This window comes from Euprymna scolopes, chromosome 14 (genome assembly GCF_053919585.1).
Source record: "Euprymna scolopes isolate OS-2025 chromosome 14, ASM5391958v1, whole genome shotgun sequence".
Classification (NCBI taxonomy): Eukaryota; Metazoa; Mollusca; class Cephalopoda; order Sepiida; family Sepiolidae; genus Euprymna; species Euprymna scolopes.
In genome coordinates, this window is record NC_136495.1 from 108,788,480 (window position 1) to 108,804,369 (window position 15,890).

Sequence of the window (15,890 nt, forward strand, 5' to 3'; positions counted from 1 at the left end):
CATTAAGAATAGTTAGGAATTCATTAAAAAAAAAAGTTGGAAATCTATTGTAAAAAATACAGTTAAAACTTCCTTGAAAAATAGAGTTGGGAATCCCTTGAAAAAGATGCGGTTAGAAATACGTTAAAATATCGTTAAGGATTCATTAAAAACACAGTTATGAATCTAATGAAAAATACATGAACACCAGTAACCATAAATTAAACCATCGTTTTCATATTTACTTGTTAAGAAAATTTCACAATTTAGCAAATGATTTTTTTTATATTGCATTGCTGCAAAATAATCTCAAAATAAACGATTCTATTTCTTTCAACTATTAATCCCTTTTCGACAAAACTGCAACATTTTTTAACGTATGAAATTCAAGTTCGTCACATACTCCAACTCATACTTTTACTCTTCCTTCTTTCTCATATTATCTCATTTTTTATTTCTTCAACGTTTAGTCGACACCATTTTTGGGGGTACCATTTCTTTACATTAAAAAAACTGGTTTATATTTGACATATATATATACTTGTATTTTTTCAAAAACTACAAATTTAAGCTAAATTTAATGTAACTGTAATGTAACCTATACCTCATTTTATACCGCCTTTTATTCCTCTATAATTTTACCTGCTCATAGTTGACTTTTAATTGAAATATTCTAGTGTTCACGTCAATTAAAAAAAAAAAAACTTAAAAAAAAATTACAAGTGCGGACTTTCTTTTTGCCGCCTGTATATATATATATATATATATATATATATATATATATATATATATATGTATAGTAAGTTATAAAATATATATAACTTACTACCTAGCTCTACCTATGTATTGAGCACTTGTTGAAGTAAATACTTAAAGTTTACGCATAAATTTATACTTTCGTATATTAATTTATATGATTAAATGAAGTAGTTATATATATATATATATATATATATATATATATATATATATATATATATATATATATATATATAATAGCGGGGGGGTGCTTTGCTAGGGCGTAAAATGCGATTAACTATTATATTCAAATTTGTCCAGATTTCGCATATATTATTATAAAGCCATGATTTTAAAAGTAAAAATAAAAGTATTTGGTGCCATCACTAAAAATAGAAACCGAAACTGTAGCAAGCAAGGCTGGTGGCGCTTCCACTGTACCAACTTGGCCTTCGGGCCGGAATCAAAGTTTAGTATCTGTTCTTCAGATGCTGAACTTCAATTTCTTGTTCTCTGTCAATGGAGGAGAAATCCTTTACGACTGAGACAATTTTTATTTTTGTTCTTTTTCTCCACATTAAAAAACGATCCTGGTGTCTAACTCTGTCCCGTGGAGAGGCATTGTAAATAGGAACATGACATGCATATAAACTGATTAAAAATTAAAAATAAACTAAGATGAAAGTACAAACTGTTTAACGATATTTTCATTTTGACCCATTTTTGACCTCTAAAAACTATTTTAACCGGCTAAGAACCCATCTAAAACGGTTTTAAAAAATCCAATCATTTGAGGCCCCTAATGCCGCTCTGCGACGTTTAGTTTCGGAAAAAATAGAGTTTGAAAATATGGTGACAGACAGTCAGACAGACATATAGCGTTTTATATATTTGATATATATTAGTGGCCTGGCAAGGCCACAAGGGAGACATTTTTTGCGAGCCATTTTTGCGAGTCATCATAACGGTTGAATTGACTTTGCCTAATTTCAACGTTCCGAACTTGCGGTCGGGTCATGGAGTAGCGGTAAGACGTCAGAGATTCTTTCACTTTCTTTTCCACCTTCGCGTCACAGGTTCGAGCCTGCCTACTACTAACACTTTTTCTTTTTTTTTTTTGCCCAACACACACCTCCAAACACCCGAGCAACGCCGGGAACCTAGGCTTACCTTCTATAAATATAAATCTCACTTGTCTGTTTAAATGTATGTATGTATGTATGTATATATATATATATATATATATATATATATATATATATATATTTTGTCAGGTCATGTCATATGCTACTGGTACCATGTAACCCAGTACTACCTGCCTCATGGTCGGGTCACCGGCGACTAAACTGGTTCCCCCACCAGACTTGTTTGGTGAGGAGGGTGGCTTGTCTCCCTGAAGGATTAAAAACAAGACCTTCCAAAGGGTGAATGAACTCTTTTTCTGGGTCAACGGCCAACTAGCACAGTGTATATTTGATTTGTGTGTGTGTATATGTGTATTGGGGTGGAGAGGGCTCCTGTAAACCGTGGTGAAGGCAACCTTTCTAGGAAAAGCAAATCTCTGATTTAAAAAAACAAAGCGGGAGACCAGTACCCGCATTAAGCTGGTCTGCAGTTTAATTTGTTGCTGGCTATCTTGCTCTTGCTTGTTGCTGGATCTCAACATTTTGAACCGAGAGAGAGAGACTTAGCTGTCGTACAAAGCTAAGACTCTGTAACATCATCTTTGTATAGATACTCCCTCGGGCATTTGGGTTCATGGATTTTAAATGTCTGAGGGAGTGGCACTCGTCTGACAAGACGTTGCAATCATCATATATATATATATATATGCCTAAAACTTTCGATAGAGGCAATGGATTTTAACCAGATCGGTATCGTTTGAAGCTCGACCCTTCGGACGACAAATATCGAAAAATTGGCTAAAAACATTAATTCTTTCACCCTCAAAGGGCACTTTTCTACAAGGAGGTGCCGCTGTTTTTCATCGATATTTTCGAACGTCATCCGCTCTTTTCGATTGACAAGTCTTAATATATACTTCCGGTTTGGCGATGGACGCAACGGCAAAGATGTCACGTTTGTTTTTTGTTTTACTTCATTTTGTTTTTTGGGGGGTTTTTTTCACATTTCTTTCCTACTTGCCAGTACGAGTTCGAACCTGCCTGTCTACTACCACTTTTTTTTTTGCTCAACACACATCGCCAAACACCCGGGCAATAAATAAATAAATACTGAAAGTAAATAAATACTGAGAATTTCATAAAAATTGGTTGATTTTCTGAATTTTAGTTAAATATTCAGTGAAGGGAAGGGCCAAAATGTTTATACATTTTGGAGATCGGCCATTCATTTTACATCTACCAGAGTATATGTGTATTGGGGTGGAGAGGGCTCCCGTAGTCGGGTTACTTTGACACTATTAAGGCATCCCTCTAGAACATATTACCACCGGACTACTTCCCTATAACCTGACCGTCTTTAAATCCGCTGTCAATAAATTATTGTCATAAACTGGCTCATAACTTATCAAATTTAGTTCATACTATTAATCGATTTCAGTACCACCATAGTGTTCTTCATCTTCCGGTTATATGATCAATCCATTCCGTTAACCGTTATCCCCGAGTGACCATTTACTTGAATAAGCCCATGTATGGAGTATTGTTGCCACATCTAGCCTCTACCTCTTGGATAGGGTCCAAAAAAGAGTTTTCAATCTAATAGGTCCAACTTTGTCAACTAAACTCCAACCCTTGCACTATCACCGCAATGTTGCATTTCTGTGCCTGTTTTACAAATGTTTTAATAGAATGTGCTCTGGTGAACTCGTTGGACTTGTGCCACCTCGACGTACATATCCCCGACAAACCCACTTAGCAACTAAATCTTACCCTTTACTTTTATATCCCTAAATACCAGAAAGTTTTCTATTGTAATAGTTTCTTCCCTTCAATACCTAAACTTATTAATTCCCTTCCTGCTACCTGATTCACTGACTGCAGAAGTTTGAATGTAACGTAAACCATCTTGTTAATCTTTCCTATGCATCGTCCCAAATAGTAGCCACTTGAGTCCAAATGGCAATATGCCTTGTTATGAGAGAACGTGGCTAAAAAAAAATTATTTAAAGTAAATAGTAAAAACAGAAGGCAGAAAGTTATATTAAAAGTAAAATTTTGTTGATTAAATTCCATTCACGTTTCAGAATATTTTGAGATAAGGATGGATGGTCCGTCTCATTTAGATAATTTGGACTAGGGTTCTCACTTTGATTGTTCTTTTCAAAACGGCTTGGCCGATATAACTTCCAAATTTCTTCAAGTATATGTTTACGACCCTGAAAATATTTGCTGAACTCGGGAACCAACACGAAATTTTTGTTATGTAGTAGGTCGAACACAAGAAAATATCTATCTATCTATCTATCTATCTATCTATCTATCTATCTATCTATCTATCTATCTATCTATCTAACTGGAGAGATGGATGGGAGATAGATGTGAAGAATGTTGAAAGACTGTCAAAATATGGTAAATCATATTGTAGACAAGTTTATTGGAAGAGCTGGTCAGCTGATTGGATCTACGTGTATGTTACGTAGATCAGGTTAGCTGGAGATCTTTGAGAGTTGGAATTTGGACGTTGAGCAGAGCAGATGGTTTAACAGGTCGTCCCCCCCTTCACTGGGGGAGAGGGCTGACGTGTCGAACACAAGAAAGTATCTATCTATCTACTGGAGAGATGGATGGGAGACGAATGTGAAGAATGTTGAAAGACTGTCAAAACATGGTAACTGGTCAGCTGATTGGATCTACGTGTATGTTACGTAGATCAGGTTAGCTGGAGATCATGGAGAGTTGGAATTTGGACGTTGAGCAGAGCAGATGGTTCCCTGGGGAGAGGGCTGACTTGTCTCAGAATGGCGACTGAGAATTAACCACGCAACCAAAGATATTAAGTTTCTATTCTTCTGCGATCAACACCTGGAAAGTGAATAAAAACTATATAAAACCAACCAGCGTTCTTGGAAGTGAATGAATATTCGTCCAAACAGGTTCCAGCCTCCCCTCCAAGAACAAGATGAATTCCAGATGGACAAGATCAACGACGCATGAAGTATGTCCAAAATACATATATCACACGCACACACATCTGCATGTGAATATATCATAAATAGACAGCAACAATATAATTCTAGGGTTTAAAAAGTGAAGAAGCAACGGCAGAAATTTTACGACACATATACATATCAGGATGAACTCTTTGTTTCATGTATGCATATCAACATTTAGACGATTATACAACATACACCGTTTTGGTGCCTTTTTGGTACACCATAATATAACTTTTTGACCCGTGGCGTAACGATTTAGAGCGCTGATTAAAAATCAGATTTCAATGACAGTATTCTAGAGGTTGAAGGTTCAATCCTTACTACAGGCGATATTTCCGCCTGTGGAACACATTACGGTGAGACTGCTTCACTACTGATTACAACTTGTTCGTCTTCAAATCCAATGTCAACAATTTCTTGTCGTAAACTTCCTCATAAATAATCAACGCTATTCATAACAGTGTTAGTACTTCAATAGTGTTCCTCATCCTTCGCTTGACAATCTATATCCTCGAGTGGTTCTTGGCCTTGATATGTAGTGATCCATTAGTAACAAAATATTAAACAAAAAATAAATAACATAAACATTAACACTTCAGTACTTGTGCAGAATAATGATCTATCGCTATCGTCGGAATTTTTCGGGCAGTTTGCATAAAACTTTCGACAGCCACGATGGATTTTCATGAGATCAGTATCGTTTTGAAGGTCGATCCTTCCGACGACAAATATCGAAAAATTAGCCCAAAACATTAATTCTTTCACCCTCAACTGAACACTTTTCTACAGGGAGGGGTCGCTTTTTTCGCCGATATTTTCGAAAGTCATCGCCTCTTTTCGATTGTCTAGCCTTAATTTAAACATACGTCACTTCCGGTTTAGCGATAGGGCGCAACAGCTAACGCGTCACGTTTTTTTTTTTTTTTACATTTTCTTTTCCTCTTTTGCGGTATGGGTTCGAGCATGCCTGCCTACTACACTTTTTTTTTTTGCTCAACACACACCTGCAAACATCCGGGAAACGCCGGGAACCCAGGCTAATATAAGTCTCACCTGTCTGTTTAAATGTATTATTTTCTCAAAAGTGAAGAATAATAAGCCATGTTTTAACTCTTGATGCCAGTGTTTCACAACGCCATATGACATGGCATTGTTACCATACGTTGTATTCATTCCATAAAAAATCTTCTGTAGTGTGCGTCCTTTTAAATGCAAAACTGGATCACTTCGAGACACTGAACAAGCTCCATTATTACACCTGACTCAGTTCAAACACCTTTAAATCAGAAACTACAATTAGTTCAGAGCTGTAATTTCATACTTAACCGATAGAGATATAAATCATTGCACATGACAAAGTTCAGCTAGATCAGACAATTGGAAGTCAGTCATCGGCATTACTTATCGAACGCTCCTTGTATTACTGCTGTGTATTCCTTTTGTGATCAAGCAACAATAGCCTCACATGCCTGGTACATCCAACAGAAGTGTGTCTGATAGGTTTGTAGGTTGAGAGATAACACACTAATTTTTTTTTTTTTTTTTTTTTTTTTGAAAGCCGAGGTATTCGATTTGAAAATCAAACAAGCAGTCAGTAACCACTGAAAAAAAATCAATAGTAACCAAAAATATGTCGCTCTTAAAGAAAAAAAAAGTATTTTAACTTATATGTATGTGCGTCGGTGTCTTTTTTAGCGTTCTATTCCAGCTGGGAATGTTGCATCCGATAGGCTGCTAAACATTCACCCGCTATCTCATACATTCTAACCGAGAGATCTTTTTTTTTATTCTAAGTGTCCCAGTATATATATATATATATATATATATATATATATATATATATATATATATATATATATATATATATATATTCAGCGCAGTACACAAAAGAGAGGAATGAAGGATGAATAGAGAGTTACAGAGGAAGACGGTAAAACGGAGAAAAGGGAAAGAGAGAAATATATAGAGACAGTTGGAGAGAGAAGTAAACATAGACGATTTATTATAAAAATGTTACAAACATAATTTCATTTATATTTTATATGACTTCCAGCAACGCCAGGTAGCCCTACTAGTCTATAATATAAACAGTAGTTTTTTTTTATTATTATCATTTTGTTCTGGCTGAGAGTGAGGATAGAGCATCCTAACGGATGTTAAACCTTCACGCACTATTTTATACATTCCAACAGAGAGATCTTCTTAAAGATTCTAACTGTTCCTTTTAAGTGCAGTAATTTGTATCTCTCTTGCACTTTGTTCATCGGTTATATTTGTTAGGTATTTTTTGTTAGCTTTTTCCTTCTCAGCTGTTTAACCCATCATTATTGGGGGGGGCCTTCTACTAAGGTTGCTTCTTTCTCCTTCTTGTTCCATATAACTATGTTAGTTTTTTTTGTTGTTTTTTTTTTAATTTTCTGATCAGTTTGTCCATCGTTGCTGATAAAGACCACGAACATCACTGATGATACTGTGACTTGCGCGTAAAAGTTTTTGTGGCAAGAGTGTCACAATCCCAACCACACTCTCCTGAGCCGGCACTGCTTTTTGAACTCTCCTGTGTCTTACAGAAGCAAATACGGTCGTTTTCTTCAAATTCTATTTTCTATTTTCTTTAATAAATAATTTTCTACCTTATCGATTTTCGCATTATTTTAGATATAAACATATTAAAAATACGAGGAATACGAAGATAACATTTTTTTAATGTGAAATTCAGTATTACGATTTCCGAAATTTCGTTCTGCTAGTGTAGAAGCGCCAAAGTTCCCGTTCTTTTGGGTTGTTATATAGTTATTATTATTATTATTATTAGACGATACCACTTGTACGCGTATGTAACGTGAGTTCTTATTAGTAATGATATGAGTCTTAGTGAGAGACTATTATAAGTGATGCTTTTTCTTGTGAGAGTTCTTGTCTTATTACATATGATGTTGTATCTTAGAGAGAGATGTGTATGTAATGACATTTTATAACAGACATATAATAACAATACAATTTACCTTTTTGTAGAAATCACAAACACAAAGATGAGCTTTATCCAAAACACATGGTGAATTTATTTTCTGACGACCGGTCGACTTCCTCATTAAGAACTCAAAGTTTCACATCTTAGTTTCTGAAGTGACGTCTCGCTTCAGACGTCCGCCTGTCTGTCTCCCCCGACTGTCTCTCTTGACTGTCTCTCTGACTGTCTCTGACTCTCTCCGACTCTCTCCGACTCTCTCTCGACCAACTAACTCCCACCTGCTATATTGAGAACTCCATGCATCCCGGCCACGTGAGCAAAATTCACGTGTCTCAACATGCGCGACTTTGCACGTTTTCGACATTGATTTCCCAATAACCTATTTTCCTTGTTTGTTTCCACAAAGGAATTTAACCTACATATCTAATTTATTTAACCATATTTTATTATCCACATTCTTTTAACAATTGAATAGTTTACTTATTATTTATTTCATCCGAATTAACAATTTACTGGACATTCCATTTAAACCTATTGTTCATTAAAACTTATGTCCAGGGTTCGATTTCTGCTTTCTCTTATTTTCATTTTAACTAATCTCTCTATTTTTATACTTACATGAAAAGGGGACAGCCCTTATCATGTAACAGGGTCACCCTATATTTACAACACTAAAACGAAAGAACAATAAAGTCCATCCATACAAAAACAGTTCATTTTTACAGATAACTTTTATGATAGCTCAAAATTAAATAAAAACTTCGTAATGAATGAGTCCAGAGTGTCTCGAAAGTGTTCTCGCTGACGAAACTTGTTTTGTCTATAAGAAGAATTTGAATAGGCATGTTCATTTCAGCTTGCGCCATGTGAGTTTACATTGTCGCTTTAGATGTGTGATAGGCGTTTTAGATGTGTATACTAGCTTGCGCTTGTTTTGTCAGTGGTATGTGTATGTGTCCTGCGTTAAGTAGTTCCTGCTGCGCCTGTCGAGGCCTCCAAACGCCTGAGCTGAAATGTGACATAACCACTGTGTTGAGTTTGAAAGAAAAGTGCATGAAAAGGGGCCGAAAGTTCTGTGTTTTTATGGTGCGTGCGAAATTCCGGTAGTGAATACCATCTTACTTGTGATCGTCTGAAAGAAAGTGCCGACTGGAGTTTTTATCTCTAATCGAGAATCGGTACGAAAAACAATAATCGCTGTTGCTGCTTCTGCTGCTTCTGTTATTGAAGATCATCCATCCGTTTCGTATGGTTCAAATGATTATTGTAGGCATTCGTTTCCCTGGTATCTTTCTAGTTATTTTTTTTATCCTAAAGAGACAATGAATACTTACGGGAGGCACCTGGTGAATGTTTCCAACGTCCCTAACTAAAAGTGCTTCTTTGGAACGAACTTAATTCGAACTTGGCGAACCAAGGTTGTAAGTCCGTGTCGTTAACCTCATAGCCACCATCATCTCCCTGTTGCTGCCTATCACATTCTTATTTTGGGATAGATTTTTACATAAAAATCGAAATTATGTTTCTGAATTTTGGAAATTCTGTAGAGATTCCTGAGTTCGACAGAAAGATTTCAGAGTTGAACAGAAAGATTCCAGAGTTCGACAGAAAGATTCCAGAGTTCGACAGAAAGATTCCAGAGTTCGACAGAAAGATTCCAGAGTTCAACAGAAAGATTCCAGAGTTCGACAAGATACACCTGAAGGTTAGAGGTTACATCGGCAGAAAGTTTGTACGAATGACTCGTGACCAGAACAGTAGTCTGAATAATTCCAATAATACGAAAATCGAAATGCTTGAACGAATCAGAAAGGACATGCAGAATTTCTTTTTTTTTTTTTTTTCTTTTATAAATCTTCTTGCGATGTCAGCTTTACCGTCACCATTTGTTTACAAACAATTGCAAACACGCTTGTCTGCAGACAGACACGTGACCGACATCCTTCCGAACTCGCTATGACCATCCTACGCGCTAAAACAATAGCCACGACTCTTTTTATAACAAAGGATTAAACACGGAAACTTCCTTTTCTGCACATCCAAAAAAAAACAAACAAAAAAAAAAACAAAGAAAAAAGAAAAAAAAAACCGACTGTAACTTAAGACCGAACTCTTTTGAAATGATTTGTTTGAATGAATGAACAAAAGATTCTGCGTATCATTTTTATTTTTATTTTTATTTATTTTGTTATAAATATGCATCGGTTTACTGTTTTGAAATTCGAATTTCTGTTTTCGCCAACTAAATGTGAAATTTTGTTAAGTCTAGTTGACTGTATTTGAAATTCTAATTTATTTTTCTTGGTTCGTCGGCTAAATAATATTAAGAAATTTGACATTTTTTCTTTGTTGATTAACAGAATTTTTAAGTTGGTTGTCAAGTTTATTAATTCGAACATTTTTTAAAAATCTTTTTGTCTGATCGAGTTTGAAAAAACTAGTCTTAGTCTTTTCTATAAATCCTGCTATACTCTTCCGAATTCTCTGACCTTTTCCCTGCTTCATTTGTTCCAACTCGTTTGACTAGTGGTCTTCACTGTTTTACTACTTAATCATAATACAGCTTTCTATTCCAGTAGTTTCTTTCGAAGAGCTGCAGACTTGTGGAACTCTACTCCTGTTTTCTGTTTTCCTTTTACCTATAGCCTTGGTCTTTTTCAAGATTAAGGTAAATAGACATCTCCTGTCTTTGCGATAATAATCTTTCGTTCATGTAAGATCGTTACATCATGTGGCTTCACGCCGTGTCTGGGTAGAGTTCCCTAAAATAAGCAAAATTCGAAGTGTTACTTGTTAGACCTATTGATGCGTTTTACTATCGCCTTGCTGGCAATGTGTTGCAAATTCAAAATTTGTTCTGAATTTTCGCATTTTCGATGAGGGGTTACTGTTGACTAGTCGTCGAAGGATAATTTAAACTTGATTCTAAAATAAAACTATTTTCACAAGCGTTTAAGGTATATTCGTTTATTTATATTAGTTATTGTTTGTAGCGTATGGGTGCCGAAATTGTTGAAACAACTTTTAAAGTACCTTCTTTCGTCTAGTGTTTCACACTTTCAATTGAATCAGCGTTGTTTGCTTGTATTAGACTTAGACTTACGAACACTCACGTACTCCGACACATGCGGCAGTCAAAGTAAACCATCGTTTTCTACATGTGGCTATCAAAGTATACTATCGTTTTCGGTTTTCAGCTAGATATATACAATATATATATATATAAAAGTATACTATCATTTTCGATTTTTAGCTAGATATATAGCATACTTGGACACATGTGGCAGTCAATGTATATATATAAGTCCTATTTATACTAGATATATAACATTCCTGGATACATGTGGCACTCAAAGTATACTATGGTTTTCGATTTTAAGCTAGATATATACCATTGCCCGACACATGTGGCAGTCAAAGTATACTATTGGTTCGATGTAAAAACCAGATCCACATCGTTTGTTGACAGATGTGGCAGTCAAAGTATACCATCGTTTTCAGTTTGAAGCCAGATACACAGCGTCCCTTCAGTTTTCTTCCGTTGCAATCAAATCTTTCTCGAATGTCTGCTTCCAGTTCGTTTTTGATCTTCTTTATCCTTTGGAGCACTTGCTTGGCGATTCTCTCTGGGGTCAATCTTAGGGTATGGCTTAGCAAGCTCAGATGTCGTTTGCAGATTATTTATGATACAACCTGCTGTTTAGTGCGGTTTCTGGATTCTTTGTTCTTAATTTGATCGTTCCATTTGATCCCTAGAATCCTTGTAAGACACTTGAAATACAAATTCATCTAATTTCTTTCTCTTGGCTGAGTTTAAGATGCCAAGTTTCACTTCCACATGGAATTGAGGACAAGACGTTGTTGCTGTAAAGTCTTGATTTGAAGGTGATTTTTCTTATTCTCCAGGTTGTTTGTCTAGATAATCTTTTTTTGTTGTTGTTTTTGATGAATTACCGCGTGAAAAGAACGTAGGTACATGTGTTAAAAATATGATGTCATGCTGATGCTATTGTATTTACTTATTCACTTTTAAAATAATTTTTATGACACGTGTGCTCTCCGCTCATTGCGTTATATTAAACCTTTTGATTTTCAGACGGTTGTGGTATATTTGAAATTGACGTGCGAGACGAACGCGCATAATTAGCTACCTCTTTTCTTTCTTTGTTCGTTCAGATTACTCTTTTCCTGTCTTGCATCTGAGAAGTTTTATTATCACACAAACCGAAAGGCTCGAATATAAAATCAACAGTAGGTTCTTTAATATGACAGGGGCATTATAAAAGATAAGAATATGAAAATATTCATTTATATAAACTTGTGCTTGGATAATGAAATTTGAATAAATAGTCACAAGTCATGATGTTCATAGTGCGAATAATATGCGTATGTGAGTATTTGGCAGCGTGGCACTGTGGATGTGCGTTGGTTTACCTTATTCTTTAGTTAGTTCTTGTGGCTGTGAGTAGCAATTCGTTTTTGTTCGCTTGAATATCGCTAGTGTGTAAGAACGCCAAAGGCGGGGGGGGGGGGTTAAGCATGCGTTATTGAGGTCCTTCGAGAAATTTGGAGGAAACTGATTTTGTTGATTATGTCGTATAGGAGTTTTTTTTTACGTTCGTACTTGTTTATCACTTTTACAAAAAAAAAAAAAAAACATGTTGATTCGGAGGTTTGAGACAATTTTTATTGGTTGCAAATACGTTGAGTTCACACTTTCTTGTGAAAACTCACTAGCTTGGTGGGGGCGAAGACAGCATATCAAAACGGACCGGAGAAGAAAAGGGGTAACTAATTCAAGTCACCACAAAACAACGTAGACTCGAGACCAAGGGTTCGTCAGAAGGCGGAGTTGTTGTTTGTAGACGTGGGTCATCAAGGCTGTAGTAGTGTGGGAAGGAATGTTGAGAAGAATCGAACCAATCCATAAAATTGCTGGAAAGCTGTGTTTTGTCGGTCAGCATTTTGATGTGTCCTCCGACGTCAAGATCACACAAGTTTGTCGAGGGGAAAAAATACCAAACAGAAAGAACGACAACGTATTTCCATATCATTTAGATTATTCAGATTATTTTTCTCGTCTTGAGTGCTATTTTCACAACGTTTCGGTCAATATAATCTCCTACCTTGTTCAGGTGAATGTTGTTGAACTCGGGAACCTGCACAGAATTTCGAACGGAATCTCTGATTTAATCCACAGAGGTACAATGCTCTCGTTTCGACAGTCATGACTGGGCAGAAATGCTAAGTAATTCGAAATTGTATTATTGAGGATTGAACCTTCAACCTCTAAAAAAGCATAACTTACAACTGAATTTTACCAAGTATTTCGTCCAGGACGCCACTGGTCCGTTTGAAGTTACGTGCATATCCCCGAGTTTGAACTTACGTACAGATTCCCGAGTTTGACAGAATGACGAGAAAAGCTCCCGCGTTCGACAGAATGAGTCCAGAGTTCAAAAAGATACTCCCGAATTATGTCGGTTATTACATCACCCAAAATGTTGTGAAAATAACACTCCAGATAAGAATAATAGTTCGAATAATCCAAATAACACGAATTACAGTGGCCAACACATTTTCTTGTCTTTTTTTTTCTCAAGTTTCTAAGCTGATGTAGATTGATTTGGGGTCACTGATTCCGAAAATCATTTTTTTCTCATCGGCTCAAGTTGTTGAGATATTTTCTATTTTATACCCTTTTGACCTTAAAATTAGGTGTTCTGCCTCCCTGTTTTCAATCCATTATCCCCCTTTAATTTACTCTTAACAAAAAAGTTACTTTCTTCCTAACTTCCTCTTCCGGTTGGTCTTTATTTTCTTTTTGCAACCACTGACAACATAGCACGCCTTTCTTGTGAAAACTTACTAGCTTGGTGGGGGCGAAGACAGCATATCAAAACGGACCGGAGTCCTAGTGACAGATGGGCGAGTGGTCCTAGACGTTGTATCAAAGTTTACAGTTACCCAAAGGTGCTGAGTTCAATCCTGAACGAAGGCAGTGAAAAGTAACATTCAAAACAGAGAATCAGCAACTATGTCCCAGAGCCTAGCTGGAGTCCGAAAACGGTACCCCCGTAATAATAATAAAGACTCCTAACAAAAATTCGAGACTCCTAATAAATGGTTCCCCAGTTCGATACAAAACACCTGATGAAGGCCGGAGAGCAAAACGGCCGAAATGTTGTGACTATAACAACCAAGATGAGGAAGTCAGTCGATAATCTCAATCAATGAAAACACCTCATCTAAAAAATACTGACAATTACTATAGCACGCCTCTTTCTTCTTTATTCGCTCCCATCTCCGGCATCAACGGTATGTTTTACTCATTTCTTTTTCTGAACAATGTGTTTGTTTACTTTGTCATGCAACGTGATATTTTATGTTCCATTTCTTTACGAACTTATCCAGTCTTTCGATTTCTTCATTTTCTTACCCTCGTTTGTTGTTATTGTTTTTACTTTCTCATACACGTCATTTTTTCTCTTTAAGTTTTTACCTTTTCTCTTTAAATAAATATATCTGCGGATTATATACTAACTTCAAAGTTATTTTTAGAATAGTTTATCTGACTGTGAATCGTAGATGCGTGGGACGATAGTACATTAGGTATATTTCTATGTACTTTCTACTTCCATAATTAAAATTGTACATTTTTATTGTGATGTATGTTAATGGTTTATGACATCACAAACCTTAAAGTAAAAGTCCAATTTGGTATACAACGACATATGTAGTTGGTAAGAAGTGGACACTGAGTAGTAAATGGGCATACCGATTGTGGCATTTTTTTTGGGGGGGGGTCAAAGTAAGGCTTATTCTCTTAATGTTAGGAATTCATTCCTAAATCAAACAGGAAATAATTAAGCTGCATTATTTTACTTTCATTGCAAATTTTTGGAACAAAATTTAAGCATGGCTATATCATCTCCTAGGCGATGTTGTTTAAACAATCCAAATGTGTTTTGCTATATGTGCAGGGAATATACGTTGCAATCTAACAGGAAAGGGATCAGTGAATTTGTGAAGTGTGCTTATCTTGCTTACTTCAAAGTAATATTGGGTGCTCAAGATAAGGCATGGACACTCCATATTGTATGCAAGCAATGTGTTGAGCATCTTCGATAGTGGATAAAAAAGATAGAAAGTCACTCCACTTTGGTATTCCAATAGTTTGGCGTAAACCGAAAAATCATTCTAATTAATGACTGCTATTTCTGTGCAGTCAAAATGAAGCGAATCAACAGGAAGAACAAGAATTCGTTGGTTTATCCAAACCTCAAGTTTGCAATTAAGCCAACTCCACATTGCAATGAGATTCCTGTCCTAGTGTTTTAAAGGCTTGCCCGAATTAGAATTGCCCGGTTCTGAAGAAGACCAAGCCTCTAATTTGTTCACTGATAGTATTGAAGCCACTGTTTCAGATGTCGCTTTTCTTCCTTCACTGCCACAGCTTCTCAAAGTGAACTTAATGATCTGAGGAGAGATCTTAATCTTTCCAAAGAATCGTCTAAGCTTTTAGCTTCAAGGCTCAAAGAAAAAAATCTACTCCAGCCTGGAACTCTCATAACCTTCTATAGGAAACGCCATATTTCACTCAGGAAAACAACAGAGTATATAGCAACAGCAACGATATCGCCGGCCTGCTACGGCAGCTTGAAGTCAAACAGTATTATTCTCAAGATTGGTGCCTTTTATAGACAGTTCCAAAATAAGTTTCAAAATGGCAACTTATATGGATCAGTTTCTCATTCAACGACCTCCAAAGAAAAATATGATGGAATCAAATTTGTTTTGGAAAAGATTTCATACAGACAGTACCAATGGATCATATGTGTCGATTTAAAAATGATTGGGTTTCTCCTCGGGCTACAAGGTGGCTCCATAAAATTTCCTTATTTCTTGTGTTTATGGGATAACAGAACAGAGCACTAGATAAAAATAATTGGCCTGTGCGCAGTGAACTGATTCCTGGCTCTCTCAATGTTCTGGCTTCTGTAATAATGGGGCATTCCGAAATTGTGCTTCCTCCAATTCACACAAAACCTGGCATCATGAAATAGTTTGTGAAGATTCTTTAGA